Raw genomic sequence first — 7,169 nt, forward strand, 5'->3', positions numbered from 1 at the left:
TCTCAGGAGAAATTTGGACTGTGTGTATGTCCTTGATTTACGACCACAATTGAGTCCAAAATTTCCATTGCTAAGCAAGACAATTGTTAAGTGAGTTTTGCTCCACTTTACAACCTTTCTTTCCACAGTTGAACCACTGTCGTTGTTAAATTAGTAATATGATCGTTATGTAAATCTGGCTTCCCCATTGACTTTGCTTATCAGAAGGTCACAAAGGGTGACAACATGATGCCGGGACACTGCAACCATCATAAATATGAGTGAGTTGCTAAGTGTCTAAATTTTGAGCATGTGACCATAGGGATGCTGCAACGGTTATAAATGCGAAATATGATCATAACTAATTTTTTTCAGTGCTGTTGAAACTTCAAACAGTCATTAAATGGCTGTAAGTTGAGGAGTACTTGTAAATGAAGAACAAAAATATTATGACATTAGTGAAATAACTGCACTTGTATTTTACTCAGCCTTAAAACTTATGATTGACTGCGGTCCAACACACTGATGCTTGGAATTCAAAAGTACAAATTAATTATTTGTATTTAGAAAGATACTAATTATCTTTTCTCAACTTTGAGTGATGCCATTGTTCTAATGCCACACAGCATTATGTGGCATTCCCAATAGCAAAATGTGGCATTCCTAATAGCAAAATGTGCCCACTAGTGCATGAAAACTAGGATTATGCTGTAATTATTCAACTTCAGAAAATACTATTAACTCATTAATTTGACGACTTTGCTGGGTTTTGAAATACAAATAGATTCTGAGTCTTTCAAATGTAAATTTGAAATTGTAAGCATCTGTTCTAAGATTGACTGCTTAAACTATGTAATAATTCAAGGATGTCATCTCCATATTTAGGCACTCCCAAGTATCACTTGCAGAAGAAATATTAAGACATAGGACAGCCTTTGGCAAATGAATTCAATTAAAGTATTTTAAAATAATCAATACAACTGACAACAAATGTTATATACAAACATCTCAAATGGCTCAACATGCCTTGTACATGTTAAGAGTAGAAATTTATTTTGCATCAAAGAAACTAGGGCAAAACTAGAGGAGATCCAGGTAAATCGTTTGTCAGAGAACAACAATCTCAGAATTAGAGCTGCAGTCTAAGTTAGGAGAGAAAACACATTGATTGGATTTAGTTATGGAAAATGTATATAAGGAAGAAGCAGGACTTTCAGCTTTTTGGTTTGAACTTTTGCCTTACACAATGTAAGCCGCCCTGAGTCTTCGGAGAAGGGCGGGATATAAATTCAAATTAAAAAAAAAACTTAATGCATTATTCTCATACCCAATCAATGTTATTTTTTAAAGAATTGCCAGAAATCTCATCATGGATTATTCACCATCATTTCTACTGTAATTTTAAAGTCCTAAACATAATAACCGTTTCCAAAGATTGAGAAAATGGAGAGGATCAGAACACAGATATTGTATCTCTTGCCTCATCATGTCTCTTATTCTATCTACTGTACATACCTAGCAGAAGATACAAATGTAGCATCTTAAGCTCACATTGCTAAATTTATGCTTTAAACTCTTGTTCAATATGGAACATAAGAGATTTGTAAGAGTTATGTAAGGAAGATGAGACAGACCTAGTGGTGGTATTCAGCCGGTTGTATCCAGTTTGGGCGAACCAGTAACAGTGGCTGTGGGTGGCTCCGCCCACCCACCCAGTTGTCATCATATCCTGTTTTTGACCCTCTACACATGCAGAGGCTTCAGATTTGCGAACAGGTAGTGAAGGTAAGTGAATACCACCCCTGGACAGACCTAGTGACAATTCTCCATCAACCTTATAATCAACTTCTGAACTACCCTGCCATCAAATACCACAGAAAGAAATCTACTAACATCCACAGGTTAAAATAGAAAAAACATTGAATAAAAGCAGGTACACCAAACCCCAAACACACTATATTTTGATATGCCTGTCATCATACTTCAAGGATAAATTTGTACCTAAGAATTAAAGAAATACACAATGGCTCTAATTCACTGTTTTAGAGATACAAACTGCATTCATAGGAGTCTCCATACTATCTGCAACTTTCTGTTTTATTTCTCTGCAGGGACATGCATGTGGAGTATTATCCCTGCATCAAAATGATTTTGACATTGTTCTTTCAGAAAGTGAGCATATGTTGTACATCAGAGAAACTTATGAGGGATTACAATTTCAAAAAATTGCAAGACATAACATGTAGTTTCATCTCTGAAGTCTGGGCTTGAATAAGAAAAAGAAATATAAAGAAGTATCTTCTGATCTTTATCACAATAAATACAAACTTAATAACTCATCACCCCTATAATATTATATGCAAATATCTCTTCTTCTCATAACCCATTCCTTATCCATAAATCATTAACATATCATTGCTAGTGTCAGCAAAAAGTCTGTAAAGGAAACCTAGATTTATATAAACATGTCATTTTAACCTTCATCAAAAAACCAATTCCATACTCAATCCTTTTGCTTTCAACAATCTTAATGTTTAGTTTACTCAGATGTGTCATAGAATTTGATCTCCCTTCAATTTTTATTTTTTCTATCCTGAAGGTTCCTTTAAGACTCTAATCAACTTCTTTGACCTGAAAGAGGAAGGGATTTTTTTCTTGATTTTACCAATTTCTTGACTTATTATTTGTATTCCCACTTTAGTTACGTTCTCTGTCTTATAATCCCTTTTGCCAGGACTTCTGTAAATTCTTTATTTTATTTTGTCATCAAGGCAAGTTTGTTTTGTCTCTTTATCTTATAAATCTTCCAAGATATTCTTTTTATTTTGCATCAATAATTTTTCGTTAATATTTTCCAGATGTAATCTATCTACTATGAGATTGAAGCTGCTATTTTGGATCCCATTCTTCACAAATATCATGAATTACTTCAAATATCAAACTATGCAGTCTTAGCAGGAGCAATAGCACTTAGACTTATATACCGCTTCACAATGCTTTTACAGCCCTCTCTAAGCAGTTTACAGAGTCAGCATATTGCTCCCAACAATGTGAGTCCTCGTTTTACTAACCTTGGAAGGATGGAAGGCTGAGTCAACCTTGAGCTGGTGAGAATTGAACTGCCGAACTGCAGTCAGCCAGCAGTCAGCAAAAGTAGTTTGAAGTGCTGCATTCTAACCACTGGGCCACCACGGCTCATGGTGTCACAGCTGTGGTCATCGTTTCCACTAAATTGAAGATGTCTTAACTCATTCATTCCTTTGGTCTCTTGTATTAGATGACTTTTGCCAAGATCTTTTGAGGGCTATGGTAAAAATTAATATTTAAGATAATTAAATTTAATAGATCAAACAGACTTGGTATCTTTGCATATTAAAGAATATGTGAAAAAGAAACATAGGAATGGGAAAAACTTGGATTTTGAACATTAAAATTAGTGTGAGAGTGGCATTTAGATTAGAGGAATCCAGAAAAGCTCAATAGCCATTTTCTTAAGCTTTGTCAAAGTGAGACAGAGAGAGGGGGGGAAAAAACCCCATGGATATTCTATTGCTTTTTCTGTGTCATTGACTTTGCTATTTTTTTCTTTATTTCATTTAACAGTATTGATTTCATAAAGTTATTTGAACTGATTTGGTCCCATTTTGCTATTGTAAGAATTTTAACTTTAAGAACTTGTGCCTTAAGTATTGTTAAGGCTGTATTATTTCTTTTCTTTTCTTATTTTTCTTATTTATCTTTTTTATCTTGCCAAATTAAGAACCTGAACTGAAAATGGCTTAAAAGGTGAATGAAATAAGTAAACATATAAGATTAGACTGATTGCATCTACTTTTTCAATAATAAATCAATATAGATTTTCTGCACTTTTTTTTGCGAAAAAAGTTTTACCATCATTTTAGAAGGCTTTGCTATGTTTAGACAGGCAGATCCCTGCCTAGATGAATTTCTCAGAAATAAGAACAAAAGAGCGGAGAATTATCAAAATAACTGGACATTACAATCTTTTTCACTTGCAAGGACCAGTTTCTAGTACCAATATAGAATTGATACTTATATGGGTAGTTAAATAAATAAATCTTTTTTCCACTTCTCCCCATATTAAGAAGCAAAATGTCTAGATCCTTAAGACTTTTATTATAGAGAACTCCTATAATAGAATGTCATTATTCTCAGTAACATTCTGTGAAACAAAGGGAAAAAAAGCATGAAAGCAAATCTTGTTTCATAACGTTATGCGTCAGTATAGAGATGCCATGGCAATGTTAAGTACCTACATTTGCCTTTTGTGATAGAATGATGTCTGCATAAAATTGTATTTGTGTCCATGGAATCAGTTTTATGTTGCAATGGTCAACACTATTGAATGCCTTTCATAAGAATCTTAGTCAGTTTTAATTTTGAAACCATAAACCTATGCAAAAAAAGTTTGAGAACTTTTTTACAAAGCCTGTCTGTGCATGTGTGTACGATCCTACACATTTCCTGCTTGGGATTATTAAACATATATTTTAAATCCTTCTGAGGGATCTACGTTTTTTTTTAGCTTAAAGGAGTTTTAATCGTAGGCTTCTATTAGGACTGTGCACCAACATGGTGTAAGTGCTTAACTGGTAGGTGATTAAGCTTAGTTGTTTTTATATACTCAAGTATTCATCTCAAGTACGTAGGTTTTTCTATTCCTAGGCAATGCTTGCAATGGGTTTGTTTATGTGTATAAGTTTATGACTAGGTGTATTTTGATCCAATCTCTGTTCTGATTCAGAAGAATTGGAGTGGCTTGGAATCAAGAATCCATCTACAAAGTGAACTTGGCAATCTTTGTGTGGCCCTAGTCTCTTTGCTGAATTAATGTAGTTGGTATATTAACAGCTTTTCATTCCAATTTAAGAATAAGCAGGCAAGTTTCTTTCCACCATCATAACAGCTTTGTGTTAACAGGTGTAGGTTTGAAGCTATTGAACTCTTTTGGTTATGTGGATTGGGAATTGCAGTTATTCCCCAAGAATTCCCAATAATTATGGACATAAATATAAAACAGTTTTAATCCCTGTGCTCAGTATACACCAGCTGTCATTATTATTGATTAAATAGAAGCCTATTCCACTTCTTCCATTTGCCATAAACTTTTTTATGTGGCCCTTAAAGGTTAAACATGAACGCCTGAAAAAATTCTACCTAAACTTTGAAACTTTTGCTTATCCTTTATACCCATCTGTAGATGACTTTATTTTGTTTTCCCTTTGCTTTGTTAAATAATAGACACACTTAAACCCTGGAACATTCAGTTGTTCATAAAATGTTTTCTTTGCTCATAGTACTTCTCCCACTGCATCGTCTAATCTGAAGAGCTAGATCTAAAAGCCCATCTCATCTCCAATAATCTTCTTCAATCAATTTTACCTTCCATTGTTTGGAAGGCTAATAATAATTCACTTATGCTGTATGCCACTCTCTTGATTTTATTTATATTCATGGTTCTGAATACTTGAAATTTCTGCTTGTGCTCATTCTTGCTGCATGTGGTCCTAAAATTAAACAGGATTGCAGATGTCGCTATGGATTTTATTGGGACAAAAGGGAGGAAGAAACAGCTTGGTTGTTTTTGTTTTTATAAATTTATATAAAATGGAACATCTTTAACTAATTGGAATAATATTCACATTAAAGGGTAAAAAAACATTCTCCATATTCTAATGGCAACCAAAGACCAATCTGATTTTTTTCACTAATGTATTTATTACATAAAAAATTTCATTTGCTCAATAAAGCTTTAATAAAGGCGCGATTTTAGTTGTGATGAACTTTCGAATTTAATGTGAAAAAATATAATGATTAGTATGATTTCTCTACATGGGGCTACCCCTGAAGTGCACTCGGAGACTTCAGCTAGTCCAGAATGCAGCTGCGCGGGTGATTGAGGGAGCACCACGTTGCTCTCTGTGGTCCCTGGCTACCTGTGGTCTTCCTGGTGCACTTCAAGGTTTTGGTTACCACCTTCAAAGCGCTCCATGGCTTAGGGCCCGGGTACTTACGGGACCGCCTGCTGTTACCACATGCCTCCCACCGACCCGTGCGCTCTCACAGAGAGGGTCTTCTCAGGGTGCCGTCCGCCAGGCAGTGTCGGCTGGCGGCCCCAGGAAGGGCCTTCTCTGTGGGAGCACCTACTGGAACGAACTTTCCCAGTTTCGCCAATTACCTGACCTTGGACCTTTCGCGGAACTGAAAACTTATTTATTCATTCAAGCGGGACTGGCCTGATTTTTTAATTGCTAAATTTTTAAATTCTTAAATTTTAAATTTTAATTGTATTTTACTGGGTATTTTATATGGTCAATTTGGACGGTTTTAATTTCGGCCTTTATGGAATAAGTTTTTTAATTGTTATTTTAGTGTGTATATAAATTGTTTTAATGCAGGCTGTACACCGCCCTGAGTCCTTCGGGAGAAGGGCGGTATAAAAGTTTAATTAAATAAATAAATAAATAAAATGATTTCCTCTATATTTCATCATGTTTCTTGAATTTCAGAAGGTTTTCCTAATGTAATAACTGTGGTCTAAGGTCAAACAAGATGGCTGCTTTAAGTTGCTTGGAGAACAGTAGTGTCACTTTGTTTCTTTTGCCACCTACTGTATCTAAGCTTGCTTCAAAATGTAAAGGTTAAATAAAATACCTTTGGGTATTTCAGTTCCTCATAATTTACATGGACCTACTGAGACAGTTTTCATTATCTAATATGATAATTGTTTGCCATTATACCTTTCTGAACATTTTTTCCCTAGTTTTTAGTCTAGCTATCTATGCTCATTGATTCCTAGATATTCTCCCATACGAGTACTAGCTAGGGGCCACCTTGCATGCTGAAAATAAATTCTTATAAATAAATGCAACAAATTGTGCAAAGAAGGAGCACAAACATGCACAAAACCAACAATTAATTCTAAAAAACAATGTGTTTTTTTTAAATAGGAGACAGCAAGATTCAGAGCTGCATATAACTGATACAATAATGTGAAATCTTCTTTCTTTCTTTCTTTCTTTCTTTCTTTCTTTCTTTCTTTCTTTCTTTCTTCTCATTTCTAAGGATTTTGCAAATATCTATGGAAAGAGTAATCTAGTATGAATGATCATCTGCAGAAAGTCCTCATTTAGTATTTCTTTTTATTAAGTAAGGCCTTTTCTTTCTTG

This window comes from Ahaetulla prasina, chromosome 5 (genome assembly GCF_028640845.1).
Source record: "Ahaetulla prasina isolate Xishuangbanna chromosome 5, ASM2864084v1, whole genome shotgun sequence".
NCBI classification, from domain to species: Eukaryota; Metazoa; Chordata; class Lepidosauria; order Squamata; family Colubridae; genus Ahaetulla; species Ahaetulla prasina.